Consider the following 16,900-nt stretch of genomic DNA (forward strand, 5'->3'; position numbering starts at 1 on the left):
TTTTACCAAGTGAAGTGGCTGGCAGAAAATAAACCCACTTGGTAAAGATATTAAGAAAACAATAGCTCTGTTCTAAAATCCTCTGTTTCCTAACCTAACATAAGCAGCCTCCTAACCATTAGGAAACCTCAAGTGGTCGATTTGGAACACTGCAAGCAGCAACTCTGTGCACCATACAAATAATGTTTAATGCAATTGATTTCAGTAGATTATGATGTTAGCACATTGCTAAAAGGTGCAAAGCAGTGAACCTTACAAAATTAACCAGTTTTACTACAGTTTTTGTGTGTACAACCGTATAACAACAAAATAAGTAATACTTTTTCCAACAGCATTTTCAGTAAAACGATATAATACTGATTACAGAATTAACAATGATTTTGCTACAGCACCAAGACGTAATTTGGCCTTCACAGATTGATTTATACGAGTCTTTTTATACTCGTTTATTTATTACTGCTAACTGCAAAATAAAGTTTTGTCAAAATAATGTTTTTTTTTTTAAAGAGAATACAAAAGAAATACGAAATCTTTTTAGGTAAATACATAGCACACTTAAATGTTGCACAAATATTGCATTTTTAATTAAATATTTGAATAGGACTCGTGTTCTTGTCTGCATTCACCACAAAGAATCTAGTTGTGCCTAAAATTTGATCATAGCAAGATTTCTTACAAGGCAGTATAAGCAGTCGCCTATCTTTTGGAACAGCCTTTGTATGGCTGTGGTTCCTTTAAAAATGCTTCTTAGGTAGGAAGCTCACTAGGTTTTTGGAACAGAGATAGATCTTATAGTGTAGTGGTACAGAAGAAGTCTCAATTGTAGGGTCAGTAAATGCAAAAACCATATTGTGACAGAGACTTGAGAAGGATGCAATAGCAAAACGTACAGTCAGGCACAAAACACAGGGGAACAACACAGCTGGTACAGAGGTGGTGGGTGACGCAGGGACCTCGGTGGACAACCAGTGAAGTGCTCCCAGTCCAGTGAAGAATCTCCAGTGAGGTGCCCGGTGAATCCGTGGAAGTGCGAGGGAACTCTAAGAAAACACGACGACGAACAGGGGTAATCCACAGGAGGACGCACAACTCAGGAACAGGAACACACCGGGAAGAAAAACGATCTGACAACATGAGACACCAGTTACTGAACATATAAAGGGACAAACAGATTGAAGCCACCTGGCGCTGCTGATCATCAATGATCAGTGACCACGCCCACAGATACACACACACACACAACAGCACGCGAGACGAGAGAGAGACAGTGAATTTCATGCACTGTGACAGTACCCCCTCCCCTAGGAACGCCTCCTGGCGTTCTCCGACGGACTTACCTGTTGATTGTAATCATTTATAAGGGAGTGATCCAGAATGTCTCTAGCAGGAACCCAACTTCTCTCCTCCGGACCATAACCTTCCCAGTCCACCAGGTACTGAAATCCGCGTCCCCTCCGTCTCAGAATACGGTTAACCGAATTCGTTGGTTCCCCATCTACGAGACGCGGCGGGGGAGGAACTGGGACTGGCGGATTAATACGTGCATGAAACACAGGTTTAATCTTTGACACATGGAAGGTGGGATGAATTCTCCTGTACGCAGGAGGAAGTTTGAGTCGGACTGCCACCGGACTAATGATCTTGGTGATAAATTTGGGAGCAAGTTTATTAGATATGGACCGGAAAGGAATGTTCTTAGTAGAAAGACACACTTTTTGACCAACAACGTATACGGGAGGCTTCGACCGGTGGTGATCGGCTTTAGCCTTGGTGCGTGCTCCCACTTGGAGAAGAGTCTCACGGGCTCTAATCCAAGTGTGGCGGCACCTCTGGACGAAGGCGTGAGCGGAGGGGACCGCGACCTCGGATTCCGTACTGGCAAAAACTGGTGGCTGGTAACCTAAACTACATTCAAACGGAGTGAGGCCTGTTGCTGGCACTGGTAACGAATTGTGGGCGTACTCCACCATTGACAGTTCTTGACACCAGGAGGAAGGATTCTTAGAAACCAAACATCGCAACACTCTCTCCAAATCTTTATTGGCTCTCTCAGTTTGACCATTGCTTTGGGGATGGAACCCCGAAGAAAGACTGACAGTCGCCCACAGTAACCTACAAAATTCTTGCCAAAATTTGGACACAAATTGGGGACCCCTGTCAGAAACCACATCCATCGGGAGGCCATGTAAGCGAAAGACGTGATCTACAACAGTTACCGCTGACTCCTTGGCAGAGGGTAATTTAGGCAAGGGAATAAAATGAGCCGCCTTCGAGAACAGGACAATCGGGCAATCGGGCAATCGGGGGGAGGCGTTACCCCTTCTAAGGCCTTCACGACCTTCGACTAGACCTCTCATCTGAGAGTGGAGACAACTGACGTCTCAGGTAAAATACACTCGGGAGTAGACAGGCGTTCGGATTGGTCAAAAATTCGAGATAAAGAATCGGGTTTGATATTTTTGGAACCCGGGCGGTACGAAAGAGAAAAGTCAAAACGTCCGGAAAAAAGTGCCCACCGAACCTGCCTACAGTTGAGTCTTTTGGCGGTTCTAATATACTCTAGATTCTTGTGATCGGTCCATACGATAAAAGGTACCCCTGAGCCTTCTAACCAGTGACGCCATTCTTCCAGCGCTAACCCGACTGCCAACAACTCTCTGTTACCAATGTCATAGTTACGCTCGGCAGGTGATAAACGATGGGACAAAAACGTGCAAGGATGCATCCTGTCGTCTGTGGAAGAACGTTGGGAAAGAACTGCTCCTACCCCCACCTCTGACGCGTCGATCTCCAACACGAACTGACGTGATGGATCAGGGGTAACGAGGATGGGAGCCGAAACAAAGCGGCTCTTAAGTTAGGGGAACACAGCCTCGGCTGTATCGGACCACCTGAATGTCGTTCTTGGGGAGGTCAAGGCAGTCAGAGGTGCGGCTATTTGGCTGAAGTTGCGAATAAAATGCCGACAGAAATTAGTAAACCCCAGAAACCTCTGTAGGGCCTTACGGGTATCTGGACTAGGCCAATCAATCACAGCCTTAACCTTGTCAGGATCCATATGCATTCCCTCAGACGAGACGATGAACCCTAGGAAAGGAACAGACTGTGCATGAAAAATGCATTTCTCCGCCTTGGCAAAAAGCCCATTCTCTAGCAACCTCTGAAGCACTCGTCTGACGTGCTGAATGTGTTCCTGGAGAGAAGATGAAAAAATCAATACGTCATCCAGGTAAACATATATGAATTGGTCAACCATATCTCTCAGCACGTCATTAACGAGTGCTTGGAAGACCGCTGGGGAGTTGGACAGCCCGAACGGCATGACCAAGTATTCAAAGTGCCCCCTGGGGATATTGAACGCATTCATCACCCTTCCTTATGCGGACCAAATGATAAGCGTTACGTAAATCCAATTTTGTGAAGACGGATGCTCCCTGTAATCGCTCGAAGGCTGAAGACATCAACGGCAAAGGATAAGTATTATTTACCGTGAGGTTGTTCAACCCCTGGTAATCAATACACGGTTGCAGAGACCCATCCTTCTTCCCCACAAAAAAGAACCCCGCTGGAGATGAGGAAGGGGCGAATGAACTTGGATGCTAGAGAATCAGAAATATATTTCTCCATAGCCTCCCTCTCTGGAACAGAAAGTGAATATAACTTGCCCTTAGGCGGAGACTCACCTGGCACTAAGTCTATAGCACTGTCATAGGGACGATGAGGAGGGAGAGAAGCAGCACGAGACTTACTGAACACTTCTCTCAGGTCTTGGTACTTCTCGGGCACGTTAGACAAATTCACTGCCTCCACCTGAAACACAGAAACAGGTACAGACGAACACGCAGACACAAGACAAGACTTATGACACTTATTACTCCATGTAGACACTGAATTGTGACCCCAATCGACTCTGAGATTGTGCAAATTGAGCCAAGGATGACCAAGTACAACTGGTGCGAGTGGTGAGTCCATGAGGAGGAATTACATAGTCTCAATGTGATTGCCGGATGTGATGAGAGTGATGGATTCAGTCGTGTGAGAGATGCTGGGGAGAAGTTGGCCATTTAGAGCATTAACGGAGATCTGGTGCTTGAGTGGAGAAATTGGAATAGATAGTTTTTTAGCCACTCCAAAATCCATAAAATTACCTTCTGCTCCACAATCCAGTAATACCTTGGTGTCGTGTGTGCAGGTTGCCCACCTTAGTCTTACCGGGAGGTGGGTAGATGATGATGGTGATGAGGTCTTCTCGGCGGAGATCCCACCCGATAGTAGCCTCATTGTTACCACCGGGCTTGATCTTTTACTGGGCAGGCATGAATGAAGTGGCCCGCCTTCCCATAGTATAGACATAGTCCCTGGGATCTCCACCTCTTTCGCTCCTCCCGGGAAAGCCGAGCTCTACCCACCTGCATGGGCTCGGGATCTGAGATGAGGCTGACCGTGTCCCTTCTGCCGACACGGGAATCCTTCGCTCCGAGGAACTGTTGACTCTGCTGAAACCGACCCATCCTGCTCAGCTGAGCATCGACTCTCAGCGCTAACTCAATGAGTCCGTTCAATGTCTGCGGAAGGTCCAGCATGTATATCTCCTTCTGGAAACGGTCAGCCAACCCATGCAGGAAACGGTCCCACTGCGCCTCCTCGTTCCATCGGCCAGGGTGCGGAACTGGATGGAATATTCCGACACCGAGCCATTACCCTGGCGGAGATCGGCGAGTAGTCTGGCCGCCTCCCTACCCGCCACCGCACGATCGAAAACCATTTTCATAGCTTCTGAGGGTGCCTGGAACGAGGTGCAGCATGGATCTTGATTCTCCCACACCGCCGTTCCCCAAAGAGCCGCCTTGCCAGACAGTAGCGTTAGAACGAACTTGGTTTGTTCTTGGGAGAACGTCTGCGGCTGTAATGAAAAATGCATTGAACATCGGGTCAAAAATGCTCTGCAAAACTCGGGTTCACCTGAGTATCCTTCGGGGGGTAGGTAGGCGTGGCTCGCGCTGATGGTGTGGCTCTGGTGGTACGGGCTGAACGGGCGGTGTGGGTGGCGCAGTGGGAACTCTCAGATGTTGTAGTTGTTGGGTGAGCTCGGACACCTGCATCACAAGCGCTTGGACCGCCCGACCTGTGTTGGCGATGCTCTCTTCCTGTTGGTCCATTCGCGTGATGCTCCGCAAAGCGAACTCATCCCAACCTCTTGCGCCTGCTGCATCCATAATGTGGTCAGATCGTTTTGTGACAGAGACTGGAGAAGGATGCAATAGAAAAACGCTTTATTAGAGTAAGTATTATATCACGGTCAGGCACACAACACAGGGGAAGAATCTCCAGTGATCTCCAGATTCTTCACACACACACACACACACACAACAGCACACGAGACGAGAGACAGTGAATTCATGCACCTTGACACATATAAACATACTTTCTCTGAAGTAACACCTCACACGTACAACACAGGAAACAAAATCATTGTCAATATAGCATCAAACTAAACATTTATAGTACCCAGAATTATGAAAAAACTTTAGAAATAATAGACTATTGCAGTGACTCCCCAATCAACATTTTAATGAGGACTTTTACAGATTTTGCTTTGTTAAACCTATAAAGCAACGATTATGACTCTATTATTATGATGGCGTGATATATTTATTCTGTTTTGAAGTTGTAATGCCTTAACATATTCAAGTCAAGTCACCTTTATTTATATAGCGCTTTATACAACGCATTGTTTTAAAGCAGCTATAAAGTGATAACAGGAGAATGATTCAATGATACATAGTGGTATTCAGACAGGCAAAGGACCAGGCTGGGAAGCGCATCCACGTGCATTAGATTTATTAAAATAGTCCACAATTTCAGAGAACACAAGGTAGCTGGGGTAAACAAAGGTCAAACACAAGATCATTCAGGAAACGTACATACAATAACTGACAACCATACAAATGACAACCAGGGCTATAAATTCTGAGCAGAACCAATGAACTAATAGGTTATGGAAACTGATAAGGAGATGGGTGTGGTCAAATGAGAGTTCATGACAACAGACACAGGAGACACAGGCAGGGATTGTGATTGTACTGCAGCTGCAGCTTTAGTGCCATTGTTCAGCTACAGTCAATTCAGTGTTGATTCAGTTCCGTTGTAAAGGTCATTAATTATTAAATTAGTTAATTTCATCTATAAAGCAGTTCTACAGAAAACATCTCATGTTACGACTGTAACCATAGGTCCCTGATATAGGGAACGAGATGATGCGTCGATGAAGCTTTGGGAACGCTTCCAGCGTGAATGCGACTGAAGCATCTATGTCAACTAGTCCAATGGATAGAATGAACGTCACGGGCGGGTGACGTCATGACCAGGAAGAGATAAGAGCGCATCCGATGAAACCGGCATTAGCTTCGAAAATTGCCGAAGCAAGTCGATCATAGGGATGCAGGAAGTATGGCAGGGCGACGCATCGTCTCGTTCCCTATCTCAGGGAACTATGGTTACAGTCTTAACCTGAGACGTTCCTTTTCGAGGGAACTCATGATGCGTCGATGATGCTTTGGGAACGAGAATACCCAAATCGCTAAACTTTAAAATGCCTGTGTGTCAGCCTGTTGTCATCACTACACTGAGCACTAAGCACCTGAGACCTTAGGGCAGCTTCCAGGTCCAGGCTAAAAATCTATCGAATGTGGGCGCTGAGGACCAGCCCGCCGCATCACAAACGTCTGGAGAGAAACTCCAGATAATAAAGCTTAGAAGCCATACTCCTAGTAGAATGAGCCCTGACCACCAAATGGTTGGCCAGAGGACTCAAAAGCAAGAAAAATTGTCTCGACTATCCAATTGCTTAAAGGGTCGGATTTTCTCCACGGAGAAGTCAGATGAATATAAGTGTCCAGTGCTCGCACTGGGCACAAGAGGTTCAGCTTTTCCTGGTCCGATAAACGGGGGAGGACAGAAACCTGCAGCACAATAGGCCTCAGAATAATGGTAGCAACCTAGGAACATATCCATGTTTGGAGTAAGAATGCCTTGACCATCCCCGGTGCATTCAAGGCAGGTGGGGACCGAAAGGGCCTGAAGGTCTCAAACTCTTTGAGGGACGAAATAGCTAGCAGAAAGTAGTCTTAAAAGAAAGAAACTTCTCTGAAACCAAATCTAAGGGCTCAAAGGGAGTCCCAGATAGGCCTACTAGAACTAATGCAAGGTCCAAAGCCGGCACCCTAGTGCAAGTTGCAGGCATCAGCCTCAAAGTGCCACGAAGGAAACAAGTGATCAGGGGATCTCGACCCAAAAATGTACCACCCACCAGGGCGTAGAAAGCCACAATGGCCGCCACGTATACCTTAAGTGTGGAAGGACATAGACCTGATGCAAAGCGTTCTTGCAGAAACTTGAATACTGTGTTTACTGAACAGCTAACCAGATCCCACTTACGCTGGTAACATCAAGAAGTGAAAAAACTCTTCAAGTGAATATAGTTTCCTCGTAGCAGGAGCTCTGGAGCTTAGAATGGTCTCAACAACCTCGGTTGAGAGACCACTCTCTATGAGTTGGGCCCCCTCAGAGGCCAAACCCACAGATTCCAAATCCCCTGCCGCTGCCCCAAAGGCCCCTGCCTGAGACGGAAGGTCTCTCCTGATCGGGATCTCCAAGGAAGGGCCTTCGAGGTGAAGAATTAGGTCCGCAAACCAAATTTGGTTCGGCCAGCAGGGTGCTACTAGCAGTAGGCTTATTCCATCTACGTCATGTGCTGAGACGCAAACAGATCCACTTCTACCTGGCAGTAAAACTCCCATATTTGCTCCACCGCCTCGGGTGGAGTCTCCAGTCCCCTGGCCTCAGCCCCTGCCTTGACAGGGTGTCTGCTCCAATATTTTGGCCCCCTGGAATATACACTGCCCACAGAGAGCGTATTTTCCTGAGGGACCAACAATAAGAGGCCACCAAGGTGTTGTCTGTGGGACAAGAATCAGAGTTTCCTCCATATAACCAAGGCGTGGGGATACTACTGATCTTGATTGTACGGAGTGGGTTTCCTTAAAGAAAACCCCTAAAGAAAACCTCAGGAACCTCCTGTGCTGAGGGAGGATGGAGATATGGAAGTATACGTCTTTCAGATCTATCGTGACAAACCAGTCCTCGGATCTGATTTGAGTCACAATCTGTTTGAGTGTTAGCATCTTGGACTTGAGTTCCAGCACCGAACACTCCAACAGACGAAGAACTAGTATGTGACGCAGTTCTTCATCTTTTTTTGGAACAATGAGATAACGACTGTAAAGACCCGACGCAATGTCGGGTGAGTACACCTGGTCTATAGCTATCTTTGCTAACAGGGCCTTTAACTCTTGCTCCATTACCAGAACCTGCTCGGGATGCCCTAACGTGAGCAACACCCCGTTGTAGCCTGGAGGACGAGAACCAAATCTGCCTCTTACTACAAACTGCAGCCCCTCGAGGCTGGCCTCTGGTGTAATTGACCTGAATTGACCTGTCGGGGACCTGAAGCATACTGGCAGGAACCACCCGAACTGACTGTTTTTGAACCCCCTTCAGAGGGCGCGAGTTTGATGCAATGTTGAGGTGACACTGTGCCAGAAGCAAAGCACCAAGGGTGGCGGGGTTGGCAGAATGGTCCCCTGAGGGCAGCGAGGTGGAACGGGCACCGTATAATGAGGTGTACACCGCTCCACCCTGGTTGGGGCTGCCCTCATCGGTCTGACGCCGGTGGCGCCGGACCTTTTATTTTGAGCCAAAGCCTTCTCAGCATGAAGAACGGTAGTCAGATCCGGCTTCTGCTTTGAAGGCTTTGGCTGCTGTGCTGCGTATGAGAAACTAAACGGCTGGAACTGCTCACGCCCAGCAGCCCCAGAGGTTTGGACATAACAAGGGAAAGAATTCTTAAAACCGCCTCTGATTGAAATTTGGCCCTCTGGAAACTCTTGACGACCGAAACAATCATGTCGCCGGAGAGACCAGAAGGATCGATAGGAGCATCAAGAAGGAAAGATGTATCCTCTCCTTGATCTCCGCCAAATTGAGCCAGAGGTATCTCTCAGTGGCCACAAGGGCTGCCATAGACTGCAAAAGTGCTCTGGCGGTCTCCTTAGTAGCCCTGAGAGATAAATCTGTGGCCCGACGAAGTTCTCGAACCCCATCAGGCCAAACTCCCTCACTTCTGTCCAAATCCCTCAGTAGGTCAGCCTGATATGCTTGTAGCACTGCCATAGTGTACAAGCAGGCTCCGGGTTGCCATATATGCTTTGCCCACTAGATTAGAAATTGTTTCCTTAAATGGTTTAGTGGGCAGAGCCGACCCCTTCAGGGACGATGCTGAACCGGGAGACAGATATGGCTCTGCTGGCCATAAAATATTTAAAGGGGTGGTTTACTGCTTTTTTTGTTTGCATGATTGTGTTTATGGGGTGCAATATAACATGTCTTCGTGTTTTTTTATTTTTAAAAGCCTTCTTTTTCATAAATTTCACCTTTATTGTAAGACGCTTTCTCCTCTGTCATTTGAATGACCGGTTGACTTCCTGATTCTATGAAATCACTCCCTCAGAAACAGGCAATGGGCTCAGATTGGTTAGTTGGGCCGGTGTGTTGCAATTGGATAAACTGCGTAGTGCACGTTGTCCGGAAACTTCACGCCCATTACCTTTACGGGCGAAAGTTGCATGTGCTCCGGTCAAATGTAAATAATGGTGTCAATACTGCCGGACCCAGAAAGCGGCAATGAAGAGTCAAGCAGAACCTCCCCAAACACGGCTCTTACAAAACGTTTCTGAATGGTATATTGTGTATTATTATTATTCTATTCTAATTTTTCTAGAATTTCGATACGCTGTTACTTGAAAATGCTACTGCTGCTTGTTAGCTTTTGAGATACAGTTTTCTCCTGATTAAATATTTAATATAACTGAAAAAATGACTGGGTAATACCGTTTTTTTAAGTTATTGTTTTATCGATATAATGAACAACCGTTTATCTATTCACAAAATTTTTTTATATATTTATAAATTATAATTATGCCTATATATTTTATAGCTTTACTGTACACTGATAACAGCAGCTGAAGTTTGCAGTTGCAATTACATATAATTTTTTTAACTTTATACACGTTTGTCTTATACACATAAAATAGCATCGAACTAACTGGCTACTATAAACAAACAGCGTTGGCATTGGTTTACGTTCTTGATCAAATCGAAAAATTACGTCATAAAGTATACATGGAAAATACATTTACAAAAGTAGTACATAATTACAAATTCAGGTCCAAAATGTTTGTACGCGTTTGTCATAGACACACGAAATAGCATAACTAAGTGGCTACTAAAGCCAGCGCTGGCATTTGTTTACATCCTTGATAAAAGTAAAACATTATGTCTGAAATGATACATGCAAATAGCCTACATTTAAAATGATTAAGTCTTATTTACAGGTTGTGGCCCAACAACTGCTGCCTCTGGTTTTAAAGTTGGAACTGCTTCATGCTTTAGTAACAGTTTCTTGTAGAATCCGGCATTGAATTTGTGGAGATTCTGGAAGCTGTCTTCCGTAAAATGCACACCACAGAGAGCTAAATTACGATTGTAATTTTCTGGAACATAATCAAACATAAATTGTAGCCATTGTTGACGGACTACAGCGTCCGTAGGAAGCCCGAACACAGAAGACCTGACAGCTGGTCAGCTGGTCACCTGACAGCTGGGTGAAAATAACACACTTTCGACGGCATGGCTACTGCTCTCCATCTTCCTCTTCGATAAAGCCGCAGAAATATGGCCATGCCCCCTTTTTTGCATATTCCGGAGGGAGGGTTGATGTAGATTTATGGGTTAGTTACGTATAAAACCCGGGAAGTATCTCGTTGTAGTCCCATTCGAGTCAGTTTTTGTAGGCATTAAACTTCCTGATTTTTAAAACACAATATCTCTGCTTACGTTGAACTTTCAGCGCAGCAACTTTGCAGATACTGTTCATGCACCAACAGCAACATTACACACTATTTAAAATGAAAAAAGTGGAATCGCAATCAACCACCCCTTTATTTTATCTACAGCTTTGGTAATCACCTCCAACAGCTCCTCATACACTGGGGAAAGAGATGGCGAATCCTTTTCCCCCATGATTGTGTCACTTTCAATGCTCAACACATCTACCTCCTCGGAGGTAGAGCACTGAAGCATTGGTCTCTCTTCCTGGACAGAAGAAACCGCGGAGCGGGTTTCCAATACCGGAGAGAGAGCAATGGATCCCTCGGAAATATCCATTTGCGATCCCCAGGAATGCATTCTCCGCGCTGCCTCGGCAGACGCGGGTCCTGCACCCTGAGAACCACGAGCCTGGCTACTTTCCTCGAAAAGTGACAGGCGGGAGAGGAGCATGTGAACCGAAAGCAAATGCCGGCAAGCAGCCTCGCATGCTCCACTCCCAAACAAATCACACAAAACGCGTGTGTGTGTACTCGTTAAATAACGTGAGCAGGGAGAAACATCAGAGTTTGTGCAATTGTTTCGATATTTATATATATATATATATATATATATATATATATATATATATATATATCAGACAGACAACAGAAAATATAACAGACAGTTTGACAGATCGCTTGCTGAGGCAACAGAAGCTGATGCTGGTTTCACCGGATGCGCTCTTATCTCTTCCTGGTCATGACGTCAACCGGGCCGCCCTTGATGTTCATTCCATCCATTGGACTAGTTGACATAGATGCTTCAGACGCATTCACGCTGGAAGCGTTCCCAAAGCGTCATCGGCGCATTGCGAGTTCCCTCAAAAGGGAACAGTGATGTTATAGTCCATCTCAGTTCAGTTCTCACCCAACAGTGTCATTGTCAGATCCGGACAAAAACTTTACGAATACATTCAATTTTGTTTACATTTTTTATATGTATTATGGACTGTGATGATTAAAATTTAAATTCATAGGGGTTGAATTTTTTTTAAATTTGGGAGAGTCAAAAGTGCCCATAGTTGCAGAATCACCCTGTAACATGTATGCTCTGTCATGTTTCCCTGTGACCTTGTGACAATGTTTTGTGGTTTTCTCCTGGTTCCCGAGTGTTTGTGAATAAAGTCTGTTTCATAGAAATATTCCTCATTGTGCAAGTTTCTAATATTCCACATACCATAAAAGAAGAACAGAACCAATCGAAAACTGCATGGCCTCACCTGCTGTTCTGATGTTATGCCTTGAGCAGGAGCAGCAAAGCCTCGAAGCCCACACCAGTGGATCGACCAGTGGATCAGTCGGACTAGCTGCTGGTCTGCGTCTGTAAGCTCCGTATAGTTTGAATATAGTTTTGAATCTCTATTTACTATAATTCCTTGCTGTTTATGGCTTTAGACCATGTGCTTATATCATTAAAATAGATCCCATTGTCTGATTGACTTGAAAATTGGCATGCAGTGTCTTCGTCCAAGTTGCCAAGACTGCGTTTGAGGACACTCACGTATCTCGAAAAATGCGTCCGGCTGAAGGCTCCAATGAAGTTTGAACAGCTATCAGACAAGGTTAACGGAGGCCGATCAGAATTTTCACGTGTGTAAAGGATTGTATACCCCGTGATTTCTGGCACACGCCCACGACATTCAAACCGCATGATAGAACTCCTCATTCTGAGCAACTTTGCCTCTAGGACCACTGCTGTCAATTGAATCGTTTGTTAAATATTGGAGATTATTTCAAAAAACTACTTTCACGAACTAGTCCTAGGTTTTTTGCTCAAACTCAATAAAACCCCTGCGGCAAACTATTCTCAGGACTCTCTAGGTCAACTATAGCTGTATATATATATGTATATATACACTGTATATACTGTAACTATAGCTGGGTCATTTAGAAAATAGGCGTGGCCAAGTCCAGCCAAATGCCTATCAATCCCAAACGAAAATTTAAATAGGTGAATAACTTAAAACACGAAAATAGGTGAGAACCTGCGACATATGATTTTGAACAAGCATGCAAACTTTTATGGACATCGGACCATAGGTGGGGCTATAACTGGTAAAAAAGCTGTAAAAATGCTGCATTTCTATGGCAACAACCATGAAATAGTTGAAAATGGCCCTCTTCCAGCCTGATTTGCGTAGAACTGCATGAAATTGTCTGTGCAGATGCGTCACATGATTCTAAAGAAGCAAGGAAACTTTTATGGACATCGGGCCATAGGTGGCACTTTAATTGTTACAAATGTGAAAAAAGCTTTAAATACCATTATATCCTTACTAAACTGCCTGTAAAAGGTCTTTTCCATCTATGATCTAAGTGATTACATGCTTGCTAATAATATCTTTTTACGCATGTTCTTAAAGGCCTTAAAACGATTGAACCCCGTTAATTGCTGCTCACAGCTATATTTACCAAGATCATTGATTACCCCCACCTGTGTGTAGGTTAGTTCTTTATGTGTAAGTACTCCCTGTTTTGTTCAGTTCACTATTGGTCATCATCGTTTTTAAGTATGGTTTATGTTTGTTCTCCTGAGAGTCTCATGTGTATTTTTTTTTTGTGGATTAAAGACTATTTAGATTAAATTCTTTAATCATTCATGTTAGATTGCATCCACATTTGTGACAGAAAAACCAACCCTCAAATGATTCAAAATATGGACTGTCTTTTGTAAAACAAATGCACGCTGAATGAATATGTGGGGGAGATTTTGGAGCAGTACCACGAGGCGTAGTGTTATGATGTGTCCCTCAAGTATTTTTTCTGGAGCGGAATGGACAATATCTTGAGACAGAAGTTATTGGACGGGGGTTACCGACCCCTGAATGATTTCATCGACTACACCTTGTGGGCGTGCCAGATCCCCTTTCACCATGGGAGTCATCGAGGAAGACAACATCAACTCTGACTCCCCAGAGCCAGTACCATCTCTCTGCCCGCTCCAGGAAGAACACATTGTCCCATGCCGGAGTTCCCTGGACGGCCAGAAGTATTCTCCATCGCAGACCCAGAGACGACGCCCATGCCAACCAATGACACAGAGCCAGCGCCCACCATAGACCACAAACTTGAGCCCCCTCCATCCCCGGGGCCAGCCACAGTGTCCACCCCTGAGCCAGTTGCTGCATCCGCTCCAAGGATAGAACCAATCGCCAGGTCCATCAGTGCCAGTAAGACAGTCTATTGATGAGCCAGTTGAGGAGCAATGGCCGACAAGCTTGTGCCTCGCAGCCCCTCGGCTCCGCCCACATTGTTAGCCCCTTTTCCACCGTCGGGCTAAACGGTTTTCATTGCGTAACTGATCCAGGCCAGCTGGTACTGTTACGGTTTCCTTTTCCACTTCTGTCTCTGTCTTAGACAACCGTGTGGAGAATTCCGTGCAGAGAACGGTTTGTAATAATGCCGTGCCGTACCAGGCTCAAGTGGAAACACAACTGGAACTTTTCCTTGACATTCTACAAACCGTTCAGCCTGACGGAGGAAAATCAGCTGTTGACTTCATCCAACTCATTGGCTCCACCTCAGGCCACTATACCACCAGCATGACTCTCTGAAGCGGATACCCTGGCTTCACCTTGGGCCTTCAGGCCCATGGCCTGTCAGCCCTTCGGCCCCACCTTTGCTCTGCGCTCCCTCAGCTCCACGGTGATCCGCCATCATTCAGGCACCACCGGGCTCCCTGCTGGACTGGGCCGTTCTTCCCGGCCGGCGTCGAACACGCTTGGACATCCCCGGTGTTCTACCCCCAATGCCAGGCTCAGCTCTGAGTCCGTTATTGTCCGTCTAGTCGCTGGGAGTGGATTTTGGGGAGCCTCTCTGGCTTCCATCAGTCTTTTGCTCTGGGAACAGTGGGTGGTACGGTGCCAACCGGTCCTTATGAAGCACCACTTGTCTACCCCATCCAGGCATCTCGACCAGGAAGACGACCTCCGAAATTTTGTCCAGAATCTCCCCGGGTCCCTGCTAATGATGATTCAGTTTGGGTGACAACCTTCGCTTCCTCTGGGGGCAGAACACCCACACTCTGTCCCCTGGCCCAATCATAGGCCCGTGGGCCCGGGCGTCGTATGCCCGCTTCTGGCAAGCTCCAGCGTCCCCTAGAGCCTCTCTGGTCATTTGATGGACCATGCTCAGACGCTCCTTCAATTTCCTGAAGTAATTAAATTCTGGCCCACCAGCAAACTCCGGCTCGGGGGGCGACCCGAATACCAATTCCACCGGCGTGTGGAGCTCCCTCCCAAACATCAGCGCCGCAGGTGTGCACTGACTCGGCTCTTGCACCGCTGTCCTATATGCCCACAGGACCAGAGGCAGATGCTGGTCCCAGTCTCTCTGGTGCTAACTGGTCAAGATTGCAAGTTGAGTGGCCTGGGTGCGGTTGAACCGCTCAACTGGTCCATCGCTTTGCTGGTCCCCCAAATCGCTGCGCCGTAGGGGAAGCACTAAGATCCGGCACCATATACGCCTCTGGCCACTTCGTAAAATACTCCATAGCGACCAGGACAAAATGGTTACTGGCCTCTGTGACCCAAGATGTCCACCCCGACCCTCTCCATAGGCGCCCCGACTAGGTACTGCTGCAATGGCGCATGAGAGCGTTGGCTGGGTCCCTTCTGTGCCATGCAAATATCGCAGCAATGAACGTACAGCTCTGTATCCTGCTGACATCCGGCCAATTGAACCGACTGTCCGAGGGCTCAATAATGCCGTTAGCTGCCATTTCTCGGATCACTCATATAATATCCCACTTCCGACACCACTGTAATAACTGCCAGTTATTCAGTAGAATGTGGGACTAACCAGAGCTAAACTACGCTATTGCATTTTTACTAAGCTAGCGCGAGATACGAGCACTCGTGTCCCATACACCGCACAACCATGAGTGTCTCTGTGTGTGGAGCATCTGTAAAGAAAAACAGCAGTAGGCAGTACTGCCATCTTTCTCCTCTTTTTATTCTGAACACAGAATACAGAACTACACAGGCAAGGCCCCATCGCCAAGCGACTCCCAAACACATCTCTCACCATGACGGTGAGAGACACATTTTTACATAACAAGGCAGTAAATGAACCAAGAACACTCGAACTAACTTGAACATAAACACATAACTTTACTAACACAAAAACCCAAATCCCAAAAACCCAAATCTTGCTTTAATAACACATAAATCAACTCCCAACAAACAAATACCCATAGCGCACCCCGCTGCTAGCGCTGACTGCCGAGTCATTCACAAAGATAGACTTTGACTATGGCTTAGATATAGTAGATAGTCAGACTTAAGATAGACATCTAAATCAGACCGTTACACAAAGCACATACGACTCTGACTATCTTAAGTAGGACTACACTGCAATGCAATCTGGGTAAAATAAGACACTTTTCAAAACAAAAAACATGGTGGATCGAGTAAGCGCATTCAACCGCTCAGTGCAGTTTACCCCAGTCGAAAATATGTGTTTGTTGGAGGAGTATAACAGTTGCAAGGACATTTTACTTGGAAAATTTAGCGGAGAATGTAGTAACAAGAAGAAATGTTTAATTTGGATAGAGATTGCTATGACAGTTAACAGGGTTAATCCGACCGTTGAGCGGAGCGTTAAAGACGTACAGCAAAGAAAAGTCCTCATTATTATATAATTTCCAGTAGGTTACTGCAGTCCCTAAAAACCCTTTCCCTTCTCATAGCTCTCTCCATAACGTCATCAGCAAACCACAGATTTTCCCTTTTCTTTTGGCTGTTTGTAATGTAACTGATTATTACTGCTGGTTGCCAATTAATATAGAGTCTTAGACCTAAGTTAGCATTTCGCACCTAGGCCTTCAGTGAATTAATAACTTTTAATAGCGTGGCAGTGCACAGACTCTCTATAATTGTTGTGCAATTGCTGTTTTTACTTTGCACTGGCAGACT

Source organism: Siphateles boraxobius, unplaced genomic scaffold (assembly GCF_051911475.1).
Source record: "Siphateles boraxobius isolate OS27281-9 unplaced genomic scaffold, OSU_SipBor_1 41, whole genome shotgun sequence".
Classification (NCBI taxonomy): domain Eukaryota; kingdom Metazoa; phylum Chordata; class Actinopteri; order Cypriniformes; family Leuciscidae; genus Siphateles; species Siphateles boraxobius.